Genomic DNA, 17,342 nt, shown 5'->3' on the forward strand with positions numbered 1-17,342 from the left:
TTTTCTTATTGTGCTCACAAGGCTCAAATTATGCCTGGAGCACCTATAAGGCATCTAGGGAATCCATTTTTTTTTAATTATTCTGAGAGAAGTCTTGCCAGTCTATGTTCAGCCCATCAGACAAAAATACATAGTTTCTAGTTTCTACATGATTCAAATGCAGTTTCCCACCTAATTTTGGACTTCTCTGTATTAGGAAGGAATAATTTTCATTGGCATACATCCAACTGAATACACTATTTGCAGCTACTGCATCAAATGTCTCTTCCAAACATATTCTTAAAAAAAATCCTTAAGCTGAGGATTGATTTGGGGGAAGTGAGGGGGTGGGAGGGGCGAGTTTATCCTGTGAGCAACAGCAATAGCTCTGGCAACCAGTGTAGTGGTTATGCAAGTGTGTGGCATGCCTTTTAGCAATCATCTGTCCAGGCAAGGGAGTCTACAACATTGGAGTTGTGAAAGTACATTACCAAATAACTGACTGTCCCAGTTACAGTTTGTGACACAGTGGCAAGTATTTCTCAGTATTTCAGTGAATATTTAATGTTTTTTTTTGTTTTGACTTCAAAAGAGCTTTTCTTCATAACTGTACTTAGTGAAGCTGTGTTGAAAGGCTCATATTTTTGTTTTGAAAACAAATATTCTAGTTCCTAAAAGCTAGAATGGTGATTTAGCTCATTTCCACCCTCACCTCCCCAGGGTATTTACTATTAAACAGGATACTACTTCTGTGTTTGTAATGTAGCCTCTGTCTTTTGGAAGCTGTAGTTATGAGCACTAAACTATGTCGCATGGGGCACCTCTTCAACTACTAGGTTTGGATGTAAACCACACACACACCCCCACACACACTTTTTTTTTGTTGATCTGCTCCTTTTCAAAGCACTTCCTCCTTACCCTTCCCCCAAAATATCTTCTGGATTTGTTTTACCTATCTCTTACTTACTTGCAATACTCTTCCCAATTATAGAGGACTACAAAATTTGTTGGAAACAACCTAAGTCTGTCACCACAATTAATTTAGCCTTCTTTCTATCTCTTTTATTTGTTTAGTTCTCTCGTCAGGGTTTAAGGTTGTACAGAAATAATACAGAACCTGAACTGCACTTAATTGCTATAAGCCAGAAATACATGCATAGAGGAGAAATTCAATGGATTTGTGCTTCCTGGTTAGACTAAATGTGCTCTGTGCCCAAGTGTAATAATTCCTTGAGAAAATCCATTTGTTTCCAATTCATGAGAATTTTTTGATTCTGAAGAGTTCTGTGTAGAGACAGATTTTCAAATTCAAGATCAACCTTGAAAAATCTCCTGTCTGATGCATCCCTGCAGTTCTGAATAGTACCACCTCATCTACATACAAATCTGCAGGTCAGATTTATGTAATACTAAGTTCTCTGTGATTTGATTCACTCATCAATTCTTTTTATTTGCTGTCCAAAAGTACTGGTTGGATAAAAAACTAATGAACATAATGATATTTTCTAAAAATTTAACAGTTGTTTCATATTTTATAAAATTCTCAGTTCTGATCAGCTCAGTAGCAGGTCAGAAAACTCAGAATTTTTTTAAAAAATTATGCATTTGTGTTAACTTGATTAAACTTGTGCTCAGTTGTCAGAAATTTCTGGAAAGGCAGAATTTTATATCCTAAATAATTTATTCCTCTAAAAGGTCTGTCTGCTATATTCTCAAAGCATCAGTGGTATTTAAAAACCAAAACACCGCAAGGAAGGGGGAGGATTATGTTCTGTACTAGAAAGCAAATTTCTTTTAAAAGTATTATGAGAGAGAGAGGATTCCTTTCCTTCCCTTCAAATTGAAATCAATGTGAAATAATTGCAAGCAGAAGTTGACACTAAGTCCATGTTCAGCCTTCAGACCAAACTTTCCAGACCAACCATGTACAGTCTTCTACACACCTACTCTATGGACAACTCCGATTAGTACTGGATACTCCATGGTTAGTGGAATTTTTTCCTGCCTTCAATTTTAAATGGTGGCTGAGAAACCCACTCAAACAGGCCACTTCCTTAAATGTCATATTAAATACTTTTAGGAGGGTGCACATAGTTGGTCATCACAAGGCATGTATTTCTTTCAGAGGGTCCTTTTCAACTTTGTATTTTCTGAACTTACCTTTTTTTCTATTTGTTATGTCTTTATGCATCAGAAAAAGAAAAAAAAACCAACTTCTATTATGTTAACTGATTTTAAAATATTCCAATTGAGGATCAGAGTAGTCTCTTGATGCCTTACTTCTGCCTTACATAAAGATGTGCAACGTGATTTCAAAAGCAAGTTTCAGGGCTGTATTTATTCGGTGGGTAGTAGCTATTAATGAATACTTGTTCCTTTTTCTTCAAAAATTTTACAAATTGTAGTGCAGACTTCAGCACATGTTCCAATGCCAAATACAGTTTCTTGAAGCCTGGGTAGGATCTTTAAAGTATCTTGTTCCACAGCTAAACACACTCTCTTCCATTTTCAGAAAATATGAGTGTGACTTTGAGGAACTAAGCAGCACAAAATGCACGTACCTTTCCTTGTATGTTCCCTGTGAATGATACCTATTTATCTTTCTTTACTGAGGCAGTATTTTTGGAAACAAAAACATAGATGGCAGCCCTGTGTATCTTAAGCTGTCTTTTCACATAATTTGACATCTCTTTAGTAATCCCTTAGATTAAATATCTCAGCCAGAGCTCTGACAAAGACAGACTTCTTCTGAAGATGTATAGCTAAAGACAGACAATGACTAGTAAGTACCACTTTCTTTATCACTCTGTGTCTCTTAATAATCAAGATATCATACTAAAGAATAAAGATTGCCAAAGTTGTATCTTCTTACTTTTATAACTTTGTCTTTTTTCTCTTGCTATTTTAATTCTTTTGTTTACTTGGGGTTTTTTAGTTGGTGGTGGGTGTTGTTCTTACTGTCTCTTTTTGTTGTTTGTTTGGGTTTTTGTTTTGTTTGTGGGGTTTTTGTTTGTTTGTTTGTGGTGGGGTTTTTTTTGTTGTTGTTGGGGTTTTTTTTAACTTCCTGGAAGAAAATTTTGGTTTTTTTCTGGAAGAAGTTAATTTTTACAGATAAAGATTTTTAATAGAGAGGAGCATTGTTTCCTCCTGAGGCACTAGAATATTTTTTTGAAGAGCATTTTTCTTGACCTGTCTCCTGTGAAAACATCACCTCTGTTACCTCCCAACTGTTAAGTTCTCAGAAGAAAATGATCAACAGAATATCAAAGTACTCCAACTGATAAAGTATTCAGCCTGTTTGTATGTGTCAAAACAGCTCCTTTTGGCTTGAAAAGGATGCCTTAACCTTGTATCACACTGCTGTGTCCATGTTGACTTGAAATCTAGTCTCATGATAGACAGAGGTTATCCAGACCAGTGTAGCCACCTACCTTCAGTTAAGGGTTTTAAGGCAATTATAAACATTTTTGTTAGCAGAGCATTGCTGAGGTGTCTGTGTCTTACTAGTCTAATAAAAATTTCTCATCTCCATCACACAAGCTCCTGTACACATTTAATTGCTGCTGATGCACACCTTTCAAGATTAGGAATATATAATTATATATTATGAATATATAATTATATATTATACTGTTGTAGGTGTCTATTACAGGCCACCACATCAGGATGAGGAAGTTGATGAGGCCTTCTACAGGCAGCTGAGAGCAGCCTCACAGTTACAGGCCCTGGTTGTCATCGGGGATTTTAACTACCCTCATGTTTGCTGGAAGGACTAAGCCAGCCAGCCACAGTCCAGGAGGTTCCTCCAGTACAATGATGATAACTTCCTCATGCAAATGGTGTATGAACCAGCCAAGAGAGGTGCACTGCTGGATCTCATCCTCACTAACAAGGAGGGTCTGGTCAAAGCAGTAAAGGTTGAGGGCTGCCTTGGTTGCAGCGACCATGAGATGGTGGAGTTCAGGATCTCATGTGGCAGGAACAGGATAGCAAACAGAACCGCAACCCTGGATTTCAGAAGGGCGAACTTTGGCCTTTTCAAACAATTGCTAGTGGAAATCCTGTGGGCAAGGGTACTTGAAGGTAAAGGGGCCCAAGATAGTTGGTTAGCATTCAGGAACTGCTTCTACCAAGCTCAAGATCAGAGCATCCCCACACGTAGGAAGTCAAGGAAGGGAGCCAGGAGACCTGCGTGGTTAAACAGGGAGCTGCTGGGTAAGCTCAAGTGGAAGTGGAGACTTTACAGATCATGGAAGGAGAGGTCTGGCCACTTGGGAAGAATGTAAGGCTGTTGTCAGAGGATGTAGGGAGGCAACTAGGAAAGCTAAGGCCTCCTTAGAATTAAACCTGGCGAGAGGGGTCAAGGACAACAGAAAGAGCTTTTTCAAATACATGGCAGATAACTATAGACCGGTCAGCCTCACCTCTATCCCTGGAAAGGTGATGGAACAACTTATCCTTGGTGCCATCTCAAGGCAAATCGAGGAGAAGAAGGTCATTAGGGGCAGTCAACATGGCTTCACCAAGGGGAAGTCATGCTTAACCAACCTCATAGCCTTTTATGAAGACATAACAAGGTGATAATGGCAAAGCAGTGGATGTGGTCTACCTTGATTTCAGTAAAGCATTTGACACAGTCTCCCACAGCATCCTTACAGCTAAACTGAGGAAGTATGGTCTGGACGATCAGGTAGTAAGGTGGACTGTGAACTGGCTGAAGAAAAGAAACCAGAGAGTTGTGGTCAATGGGGCAGAGTCCAGTTGGAGGCCTGTACCTAGTGGAGTGCCTCAAGGTTCAGTACTGGGACCAGTACTATTCAATATATTCATCAACGACTTAGATGAGGGAATAGAGTGTACTATCAGCAAGTTTTCTGATGACACCAAACTGGGAGGAGTGGCTGACACGCCAGAAGGCTGTGCTGCCATCCAGCGAGACCTGGACAGGCTGGAGAGTAGGGCAGGGAAAAATGTAATGAAATATAACAAGGGCAAGTGTAGAGTCTTGCATCTGGGCAGGAACAACACCAGGTTCCAGTATAAGTTGGGAAACGACCTTTTAGAGAGCAGTGTAGGGGAAAGGGACCTGGGGGTCCTGGTGGACAGCAGGATGACCATGAGCCAGAACTGGGCCCTTGTGGCCAGGAAGGCCAATGGCATCCTGGGGTGTATTAGGAAGGGGGTGGTTAGTAGGTCGAGAGAGGTTCTCCTCCTCCTCTACTCTGCCCTGGTGAGACCGCATCTGGAATATTGTGTCCAGTTCTGGCCCCCTCAGTTCAAGAAGGACAGGGAACTGCTGGAGAGAGTCCAGTGCAGAGCCACCAAGGTGATTAAGGGAGTGGAGCCTCTCCCTTATGAGGAAAGGCTGCAGGAGCTCGGTCTGTTTAGCTTGGAGGAGACTGAAGGGTGACCTTATTAATGTTTACAAATATATAAAGGGTGAGTGTCAGGAGGATGGAGCCAGGCTCTTCTTGGTGACAACCAATGATAGGACAAGGGGCAATGGGTTCAAACTTGAAAACAAGAGGTTCCACTTAAATATGAGAAGAAACTTCACAGTGAGAGTGACAGAACACTGGAACAGGCTTCACAGGGGGGTTGTGGTGTCTTCTTCTCTGGAGACATTCAAAACCTTCCTGGATGCCTTCCTGTGTAACCTCATCTAGGTGTTCCTCCTCCAGCGGGGGGATTGAACTACATGATCTTTAAGGTCCCTTCCAATCCCTAGCATTCTGTGATTCTGTGATCCCCCCAGCTACCTGTAGATATTAACCCTATCTTGGCTGACCCAGCACATTCCACCCCTTTTTTGATACCATTTATGTCATTCTCAGGTCTTAAAATATATTTCAATTAATTACTACCACCTTAAATATATATACACACAGATATTATTCCCTTAGTTCATGACATAATTTCATCCCTTTAAAATGTCCATCAAAACTCATTTAGTCCATGACTTTGGTTTCTATCTATCAAGACAATCTGAGACAAGAAAGATGGAGTATCATGTTGGAGTCTTGCATTGTTGCATGCTGCATCTAGAACTCGTAGCTTGTGCATCTGGTGTAGTTCATGCTCTCGGTTTGCAGGTCAAAGGTGGCGACCTCGAGGAGGTAGCTGCATGCCAGTCGTTGAAACCAGTTCTGGTTCCATCATTGCTGCACTGTGTTCATTTTATTGAAGTTCATTCTTCATTAACCTAAAAGGTACTTAATGAATACTCTTAGTGTGGTGTATGGTGTTATGTAGCAATTAACATAATACAGTTCACATCATGGGAGTATTCTCATCCAGAATCAAATCCCCTTGAAGTGTATATGGGACTCCTAAATCCTTCAGCATCACCACCCAAGTGCACCCAGGTCCCTGAGCAAAAGTGTCAAGGTTTAAAGCAAGGTGGCAATAAACTGTGGCAGATGCTCCCTGTTACCCTCTTACCTCCCGCCACCTCTTTCCTTTAGATTGGAAAGATGATAGGGAAGATAAGGAGGAAGGAAGAGGGACTTAGACTTCAAGTTGGAAGGTTTTAAAGGATTTTGCTAATGCTACTAATAAATAAAGAATATATACAAAATATACAAAACCAATCTTGAGTGCTCGATGTGGACTTGGTGTCACTCCAGCAGCAGCAGAGCTGGTTGTGCGGAGCTGGTGTGGCTCCAGCAGCTGCAGGTCAGGCCCCCAGAAGTCATGGGTGGAACTTCACAACAAACCGGAAACTGGTTGCAGAGATTACAGGGCCTTGGACCTGGTATCACAGGCACACAGAGAGGGTCCTCTTCAGATGCTAGCCATGGTCAAAGAGTGCTTGACCCTCCTGATCACCCTCTTATATAGGGGGTATGACGATCATGGGGTGGAATACTCGGTCAGTTTCAGTCACCTGTTCTGTCCACCCCTCCTCAAACACGCCCCTCTCACGACAGCATGTGGGAAATCTTATCAGTCTTTCTTGGCTACCATAGTAATAAATCTAAACATGAGCTTCTTCAGCATTCTGTTGGTCTTCTTATCAGCACTGAGTATATAATCCGAGGAAAAATATACAGGCAAAAACTCAGAAAAGTATAGCCACCTAGAAGAACTTAGCTGAAAGGAAAAATCACTAAAAGAGAACTGGTCTTGTTTTTAACAAAACCAGGACAAAAAGCAATCCCACAGATGAGTTTGCCTTTGCCCAAGGCAGAAGTAACCCAGATTCTCTTCCCCAGCATATTTTTTTTCTGTGCACTACAGGGAGTTTATCCCCTTCTACAGTAAGTGAAAGCTTCGATTAGGCCAGGCCAGTTCAATTGGTAGTATTAACTAACCATGTGGCCTTTGCCAAATTTGAATCTCAATTTCTGAAAGTTCCACCACCCATTGCTCTTACTGTAGTCTTTAACAGTCCATTTTACAGTTCAATTTTCCCGGAGGTTGGTGCATACTAGGGGATGTGATATGCCCATTCAATGCCATGCTCTTTGGCCCAAATATCTATGAGGTTGTTTCAGAAATTAGTCTTCTTGTCTGACTCAGTTCTGTCTGGGGTGCCGTGCCACCATAGGACTTGCTTTTCAAGGCCCAGAATAGTGTTCTGGGCAGTGGCATGAGGCACAGGATATGTTTCCAGCCACCTCATGGTTGATTCCATCATTGTAAGCACATAGTGCTTGCTGTGGCAGCTTTGTGGGAATGATATAGTCAATCTGCCAGGCCTCCTCATATTTATACTTTAGCCATTGCCCCCCCATACGACATGGGCTTTAATGGCTTGGCTCGCTTGACTGTAGCGCATGTTTCACAATCATGAATAACCTGTGCAATAGTGTCCATGGTCAAGTTCACCCCTCGATCACAAGCCCAACTATATGTTGCATCCCTTCCTTGATGACCTGAGGCATCATGGGCCCAATGACCTATAAATAATTCAATTTTGTGTTGCCAGTCTGAATCTACCTGAGCCACTTTAATCTTAGAAGCCTGATCCACCAGCTGGTTGTTCTGATGTTCTTCAGTGGACCGACTTTAAGGAACATGAGCATGTATATTGCACACATTGACAGGCAGGTTCTCTAGCTGGGCAGCAATATCTTGCCGTAATTCAGAAACCAAGATGGGTGTGCCTCTGCGCTGCCAGTTGCTTCTCTTCCATTGCTGTAACCACCCCCACAGGGCATTTGCCACCATCCATGAGTCAGTATAGACATAAAGCACCAGCTGTTTTTCTCATTCAGCAAAGTCTAAAGCCAGCTGGATGGCTTTCACCTCTGCTAATTGACTTGATTCAATTTGTCCCTCAGTGGCTTCTGTGATGTGTCATGTGGGACACCACATAGCAGCTTTCCACCTCTGATGCACCTACAATGCGACAGGATCCATCTGTGAACACAATCAGAATCATTTTGGCACTAAATCATGTCCCTAAGAACCCCATCTATACATCTTTTAAACACCTCCAGGGATGGTGACTCCACCCATTTCCTGGGCAGCCTGTTCCACTGCTTCGCAACCCCTTCTGTGAAGAAATGTTTCCTAATGTCCAATCTGAACCTTCCCTGGCACAACTTGAGTCCATTTCCTTGCTACTTGGGAGAAGAGTCCAACACTCTCCATGCTCCAACCTCCTTTCAGATAGTTGTAGGGAGCGATAAGTTCTCCCCTCAGCCTCCTTTTCTCAAAGCTAAACAGCCCCAGTTCCCTCAACCGCTCCACATCAGTCTTGTGCTCCAGGCCCCTCACCAGCCTCATCACCCTCCTCTGAACTCTCTCTAGTACCTCAATGTCTTTCCTATAGGGAGGGGCCCAAAGCCGAACATAGTATTTGAGGTGGGGCCTAACCAGTGCCGAGTACAAGGGGATGATCACTTCCCTAGTCCCGCTAGTCACACTATTCTTGATGCATGCCAGGATGCTGTTGGCCTTTTTGGCCACCTGGGCACACTGCTGACTCATGTTCAGCCAGCTGTCAATCAACAGCCCCAGATTGTTTTCTGCCAGGCAGCTTTCTGAGCCTATAGTGTTGCCTGGGGTTGTTATAACTCAAATGTGGGACGAGGCACTTGACCTTGTTGAACCTCATACAATTGGCCTCAGTCTAATGATCCAGCCAGTCCAAATACCTCTGTAGAGCCTAAGGGCTTATAGCTTCTCATTCTCACTTGTTTTGTTTATTCTTTTATCATTATTATTATTGCTTTTCCTTTCTGACCCCTATAAACTGCCTTTATGTTAACCCATGAATTTTAGTATTTTTTCCAATTCTCTCCTCCATCTAACTGTCAAGGTGAGTGAATGGCCGTGTGATTTTTAACTAGGATGGAAGGCCACAGGGTGTTCAGGAGGGATATGCAGGCAGGCAGCAAGGTGGAGATGTCGTGCTATACATAAGGGAGAGGTTTGATTGTACAGCCCTTACAGTTAGTGATTATGCGTCTGAGAGCCTCTGGATGAGGATTAGGGGGAAGGAAGTCAAAGTGAATGTCATACTGGGTGTCTACTATTGATCACCCAGCCAGGATGACAGCACTGATGTCATCTATATAGGCATTCTATATAGGCATTCTATAGGCAATTAGGAGAAATTTCTGGATCAGTAGCCCTTGTCCTTATGAGAGATTTCAACTGAGAATACCATACTGCTGTCACGAGCAAGTCTGGGCAACTGTTGAAGTTTGTTGTTGACACTGAAATTGTAACAGACCAGCCATATCAGCTGAATGTTCACAAGTCCATGGGGCCTGATGGGATTCATCCCAGAATACTAAAGGAACTAGTGGATATTACAGCAGGACCCCTCTTGATCAGGTCTCAAGAGTCTGGGGAGGTCTCTGCTGACTGGAAGTTAGCCAACATTATTCCAGTTTACAAGAAGGCCATGAGTGAAGACCCAGAAAACTATAGACCTGCTAGTGTAACCTCAGTTCCTGGAAAAATTATGGAGAAGATTATACTGGGTATTATTGAAAGGCATTTAAAGGACAACGCAATCATCAGGCACAGTCAATATGGGTTCATGAAGGGAAAGTCCTGTTTAATTAATTAATTAATTGATTGATTGATTGATTCTATGATAAGGTCACCCACCTAGTGGATGAAGGGAAGGCAGTGGATGTAGTTTTTCTGGATTTTAGTGAGGCTTTTGATACTGTCCCTCCCAGCATCCTTCTGGACAAGTTGTCCAACTGTGAGACGAGCAGGTACATGGTGCACTGGGTGAAGAACTGGATGAATGACAGGGTTCAAAGGGTTGTAGTGAATGGGGCTACATCTGGCTAGTAGCCAGTCACCAGCAGTGTTCCTCAGGGCTCAATCCTAGGGCCAGTTCTGTTCAACATTTTTAATCAATGATCTGGAAGCAGAAGTTGAATGTGCCATTAGCAAGTTTGTTGATGATACCAAACTGGGAGGTGCTGCTGACTCTCTCGAGGGACAAGAGGCCTTGCAGAGGGATATAGATAGATTGGAGCACTAGACAATGATTAATGGGATGAAATTTAACAAGACCAAATACCAGATTCTGCATCTGGGATGGAGTAAAGCTTGGCACAAGTATAGTTTGGGAATAGGAGTGGCTGGAAAGCAGCCCTGCAGAATGGGATCTGGAGGTCCTGGTTGACAGTAGGCTCAATATGAACCAGCAGTGTGTCCCAGAAGGCAAGAAGGCAAACTGCCTTCTGGGGTATATCAAATGAAGCATAACCAGCTGTTCAAGAAAGGTGCTCTCTTTAACACTGGTGCAGCCTCACTTTGTGTGCAGTTCTGGGTTTCACAAATTAAGAAGGATGTTAAGGTGCTTGAACTTGTCCAGAGGAGAGCAACAAAGATGGTGAAAGGGCTGAAAGGCATGTCCTATGAGAAGCAGCTAAGGACTTCGGGTTTGTGTAGTTTGGAGAAAAGGAGGCTGAGGGGTGACCTCATTGCTTTCTACAGCTTCCTGAGGAGGGGAAGTGGAAAGGGAGGTGGGAATGGTTCAAAGCCGCATCAGGGGAGGTTTAGACTGGACAGTAGGAAGCATTTCTTTACTGAGAGGGTGGTCAAACACTGAAACAGCCTTCCTAGAGAGGTGTTTGATGTCCTATGCTCATCAGTGTTTAACAGGCATTTGGACAATGCCCTTAACAATTTGATTTAACTTTTGTTGAGCCCTGAATTGGTCAGGCAGTTGGACTAGATGATCGTTGTAAGTCCCTTTCTATTCTACTTACGTAATGTACTGCTAACTCTCCACTGTGCATTTTAGCTGAAAGAATCAAGTCCTCTGTCTCTCATGACTTTGTAATGCCTGTTTCAGGAAATCACTGAAGTCCAGCATGCTTGCTACAGTAATCTTGGCACTGCCATCTGGGTAAAACCTTTCAGGAGGTAAAAAGAGGTGAATGAATAAAATCACAATTTTTTAATGAAGAGGATTTTTATGTGGGGGGAAAAAAAAAGATTTTTATTCTTCTAAGCTAATGCTTTATCTGAGGCCTGTGTTGCATAAATTCTGCCCAGGTTGTATTCCAAAATGTTCCATGTTATTATGTAACTCAAGAGCACTATGTCATTGCTCTTTGTAACTTAAAGTGTCTAGAACTAACAGAATGGTTTGCAGCATTTCTCATTCTTCCTCTGGCAGTACTTTTCTGTAGGAGCAGAGAGGCATTTCCTGGAAAAACAAAGCAAACATCTCCAACATTAGGTGCAGTAGATCAAATCTATTCAAAAGATGCTTCAAAAATTTCATCTATGACCTAACTTCATGGATTACACAGTGCTCTTACTATAGCACATTAAGCTACTTTGGATTTCAAAGAGATTATAAGGAAAGGTAACTCGTCATTTAACAAGCCAATGATAGCATAGCTGCAAAATCCTCAGGACAGGAAACCTTCAAGACTGTAAGTCTGACTCCTCTCTCCCAAAATCCAGTAGTAATTCGAACAAGATCTTCAGTATGTGCCTTCATTAAGAAAGTTCTGTTCTTATCCCTGGACAGTATTAAACCAAGAGTTATAGTGAAACAGCATCCTTTTTGACCAAAGTTTGGTTTGGTACAAATTCTGTTCCTTTCTCACAGAATGTGATTATTCAGATGCCCTCTATTGTGTTACGAGGATTAATTTATTATAGCAGAAGTTAAGCCTCCTTGTGATCTAGCTTGTCCTAACTATTTCACTGTGACAGCTTAGATGTGGCTAGGCTGAATTACATCAAATAACCTCAAGTCGGCACTATAAGTCCAATCGTGCTCAACAGCTGATCTGATGTTTTATTGAATTTGCACAACTGGACTCACTGATAGCACAGAGTAGTCAAGACCACTGAATTTACAAACTTGCACAAATTCACGAAGAGTATAATATACAGTATGTCTGAGGGCATTCAATGAGAAATTCTCATGACTAGATCCACAAATAATGATGTTTATTAAAGCAACAGGTAAAAGTTATTTTAGATTGCCATTGATAAATATTAATACACTGTCTGCGAAAACACACTTTAGTGACAAAATACACTTTAGTTGTAAAAAACACATGTTGCAAGAAATACGTATTGGTACCAAATATATATACATTCTAAGATGACTATATAGAGCTATTAATGTGATTACAAATACAAGCTTGAAGTCTAAGTGTCCTGGGGAAACTGTGGTATAACCAAATATGCAAATCTTATCCAAAACCGTCCCTTTGGGAGGAGAAGGCGGCTATAATGCTGTTCCCTTGACTTCTCAGTGATGGTGCCTTCCCCAACTTTCCTCTCCTTTTAGGGTATTTTATACTATTTTCTTGGTTTAGATGGACCTTGAGTGACTCTAGTTATACATATCTTTGTTATTGATTGGTGTAAAAACTTGATTAGATTTTTAAGGTAAAAAAATTCACTGAGCATGCTCGGACGTGTGCTAGAGGTGGGTACCCTTTGAGATGGAGGTGAGTTTTGGTATTATAATGAGAAAAGTTCATACATCGGACAAATTTCTGGCTCAGTAACTAGCATTTGGACGTAATTGAACATTTATCCTTTTTAATTGACAGCACCTATACCTTATCTTTTAAAACTGGCAGCAGCTATACCATCTGATTCCTGTACCTGACTTTTTACACAGGACCTGGCCACAGTATCTTCACACCTCTCTGCACCCCTGTATGTCTTAATTGCTAGTACACTGGGCTTCCCCATGCACTACCAGCCAAGAATGCAAGCCAGGTGGGGGGGTGAAACCGTACAGAGCAGATTTCTTCCCCGCTGCGCAGCTGCCTTATATGCTGAGGATGTGGATATAACTTTGTTCTCAATATCCTTGATAATTAGTTTAAATAATTTGTCCCCACTCAGTAATTATTCCACACCCTCTACAGCAAGAAAAAAACCACACCAAAACCTAAATACTTACCATCGTCTACCATATACCATTCCTCCACACAATTTACATCTAACAATGTTTATTCAGACAAGGCAGAAAAGCCACAGAAACCACCTACAGCCCACTTAGCTGAGTGTTAGGGAACAGACTGTCTTAGCTTATTGAATTATTTGATGTATTCCTTCTTATAGAACTTATAGAATTCACTTAGCATAAGTAAGTATGCTTAGCATAACTTCTGCAAGCTGTGAACTTTCAAACTTTCTGCTTCTTTAAGTAAATAAGACCACAGAGTCTTCAAGCTAGAAGATAACAGAAGTTGCATCCTTGGAGGTAGGTAAAGGAACAGAACTGTATCCAACAGAATAATGTTTTCACTGTTACCAAGAACTTAGTTTCTCCAGCTGTGGGTGTGAGGCTCAGAAATGACCTTACAACCCTTGAGATTGTAAAGAAGGTATGTATTTACAGTGCTGGACACACGGGGAATAATTTCACTTAAGATGTGCAAATTTCCAGTAGCTGTGAGCTTGGTTAAATGAAGTAAACTGTTACATATTCATGAAAGTTTCAGGAACACCTATACATATTCATAACCTGTCCCCGAGAAAGCGGTTCTTATTACAATGAGTTCCGGGAGACCATTTCCATAGTCTCCACCTCCGGCTCCTCCTGGTTGCAGCTGCGCAGTGATCGTGAACCAAGATCCTCTTTCTCTGTACACGGTCACCTTTGGTCCAGTGTGATGAGTTGGTTAGGTCTCAGACTGCTGAGTTGGTTAAAACTGGTGTATCTCCTGTCCTGTGCCCAAGTTTATGTTATCTAGTTCACCCAAGGATGCACCAAGGATGCATCCAAGGTTTTTTTATCTTTGCAAGGTGTCAGTGAACTCCTGTTTCTCGTACAAGTGACACAAAGCTAAGCAAGGCTAGGCAATAGTGATGTGGGTTAAGGGTTAGCACTCTAAGTGTTAGCTCTTTAGTTCTTTAAGTGTTAGTTAGTTAATTGTTAATTCCCGGTACCAGGTGCAAAATAGCAACTGAAAGTCAGAACTTTAACTGACAGCCTGCCTGACAAAAATGAAGAGATCCAATGAAGAACAGGGAGACCACTTTGTACTTGGTCCATAGTCATGCATGGAGGGTGGGGGCTTTGATTGTGGTGGTATAATAGTCCAAGTTTTTTTCTGCTGAGGGTCCCTCTTCAGGGACCTATGCTGGAGAAAAGGAAGAGTGTGAGGAGGAAGGAGCAGCAGAGACAATGTATGATGAACTGACTGCAACCCCCATTCCCTATCCTCATGCATTGTTCTGGGAAAGGAGGTAGAGAAATCAGGAGTGAAGTTGAGCTTGAGAAGAAGGGAGGGGTGGTGGGAAGGTGTTTTAAGACTTCGGTTTTATTTGTCATCTTACTCTGATTTGAATGACAATAAATAAAATTAAATTCCCCAAGCTGAGTCTGGTTTGCCTGTGACGTTAATTGCTGAGTGATCTCCCTGTCCTTACCTCAGAATACGAGCCTTTCATTATATTTTCTCTCCCTCATCCAGATGAGTTGAGGGAGTGACAGACTGGCTTGGTGAGCATCTGACATCCAGACAAGGTCAACCCACCACATTTCATTTGCAGGTAACACCACTGTTTCATATAACACTGAAATAATCAAGGAAAGCGCTTGTGATATTCTCATACTGTGATGTTCCGATAACAGAGCTATATTGAAAAAGAAAAACTAATATTACATATTAACTCATTATAACAATCATTTAATTGCAGCTGGCTTGGGAGGCTTGTAAGTGGACTTCAGGAACCTCTCAAGACCAATGCATCCTTATGAGCAAGAAATTAAGTAAAGGGAGTAAGAGGCCAGCATGGATGAGTAAGGAGCTCCTGTCAAAACTCAGGTGGAAGAAGGATGTTTATGTAATGTGGAAAAAGGGACAGACCACTTGGAAGGAATATAAGGAGGGTGTTAGAGTATGCATGGATGCAGTGAGGAAGGCCAAGCTCCACTTGGAAGTAAATCTGGCCAGGGCTGTTAAGGACAAGAAGGGCTACTTCAAGTACATCAGCAGCAAAAGGAATGTTAGGTCTGCTGCTGAATGAGGAGGATGCCCTGGTGATGGACGATAGAAAGAAGGCAGAGTTACGGAATGCCTTCTTCGTTTCCATCTTAACTGGTAAGACTGGTCCTCAGGAATCCCAGACCCTAGACATAGGAGAGAAATTCTGGCAAAAGGAAGAATTTCCCTTGGTTGAGGAAGAACAGGTTAGAGACCATTTAGACAAAATGGACATCCACAAATCCATGGGCCCCGATGGGATGCACTCATATGCTGAGAGTGTTGGCACATGTCAATACTCAATTACCAACTCAATACTCAATTCCAACCTTGGTGACTTACTGAGCCATCTGGATCCTCACAAGTCTATGGGACCAGATGGGATCCATTCTAGGGTGATGAGGGAGCTAGCAGAAGAGCTCGCCAAGCTGCTCTCCATCATCTTCCTGGCTCACTGGGGAGGTCCCATACAATTTGAAATTGGTGAATGTTACCCCAATCCACAAAAAGGGCTGCAAAGTTGACCCTGGCAACTACAGACCTGTCAGCCTGACCTTGGTGCCTGGCAGGATTATGGAGCAGATCACCCTGAATGGAATCACACAGCACCTTCAGGATGGACAAGGGATCAGACCCAGCCAGCATGGGTTTAGGAGGGGCAGGTCCTATCTGACCAACCCGATCTCCTTTTATGATCAGGTGACTCACCTGGTGGATGAGGGGAAAGCTGTAGATGTGGTCTACCTAGACTTCAGCAAAGCCTTTGACACTGTCTCCCATAATATACTCCTGCAAAAGCTGGTAGCCCATGTCTTGGACAAGTGCACACTCTGCTGGGTTAAGAACTGGCTGGAGGGCTGGGCCCAGAGAGTGCTGGTGAATGGGGCTGCATCTAGCTGGCAGCCAGTCACTAGTGGTGTCCCCCAGGGGTCAGTGTTGGGTCCAGTCCTGTTGAACATCTTTATTGACGATTTAGATGAGGGGATTGAGACCATCATCAGCAAATTTGCTGCTGACACCAAGTTGGGAGGGAGTGTGGAGCTGCTGGAAGGCAGGAGGGCTCTGCAGAGGGATCTGGATAGACTGGAAAAATGGGTCGATTCCAGTGGGATGAAGTTCAACAAGGCCAAGTGCCGGGTCCTGCACTTTGGCCACAACAACCCCCTGCAGCGCTCCAGGCTGGGCACAGAGTGGCTGGAGAGCAGTCAGGCAGAAAGGGACCTGGGGAAACTAATTGACAGGAAGCTCAACATGAACCAACAGTGTGCCTAGGTGACCAAGGCCAATGGTATCCTGTCCTGTATCAAAAATAGCATGGTCAGCAGGACAAGGGAAGTGATCCTTCCCCTGTACTCTGCATTGGTGAGGCCACACCTGGAGTACTGTGTTCAGTTCTGGGCCCCTCAGTTCAGGAAAGACATTGAAGTGCTGGAGCGGGTCCAGAGAAGAGCAACAAGACTGGTGAAGGGACTTGAACACAAGACCTATGGGGAGAGGCTGAAGGAGCTGGGGTTGTTTAGTCTGGAGAAGAGGAGGCTTAGAGGTGACCTCATAACCCTCTATAACTACCTGAAGGGAAGTTATAGCCAGGTGGGGATTGGTCTCTTCTCCCAGGCAGTCAGCAATAGGACAAGGGGGCATGGGCTTAAACTCTGCCAGGGGAAATTTAGGCTGGATATTAGAAAGAACTTATTTACAGAGAGAGTGGTAAGGCACTGGAATGGCCTGCCCAGGGAGGTGGTGGACTCACCATCCCTGGAGATTTTTAAACTGAGATTGGACATGGCACTTAGTGCCATGATCTAGTAAATGGACTGGAGTTGGACCAAGGGTTGGACTTGATGATCTCTGAGGTCTTTTCCAACCTAGTTGATTCTGTGATGTCATTGCAAAGCCGCTTTCCATCATCTTGGAGAACCGGAGAGGTACCTGAGGAATGAAGGAAAGCCAACATCACTCCAGTCTTCA

The sequence above is a fragment of the Nesoenas mayeri genome (genome assembly GCF_963082525.1).
Source record: "Nesoenas mayeri genome assembly, chromosome: W".
In the NCBI taxonomy this organism is placed as follows: Eukaryota; Metazoa; Chordata; class Aves; order Columbiformes; family Columbidae; genus Nesoenas; species Nesoenas mayeri.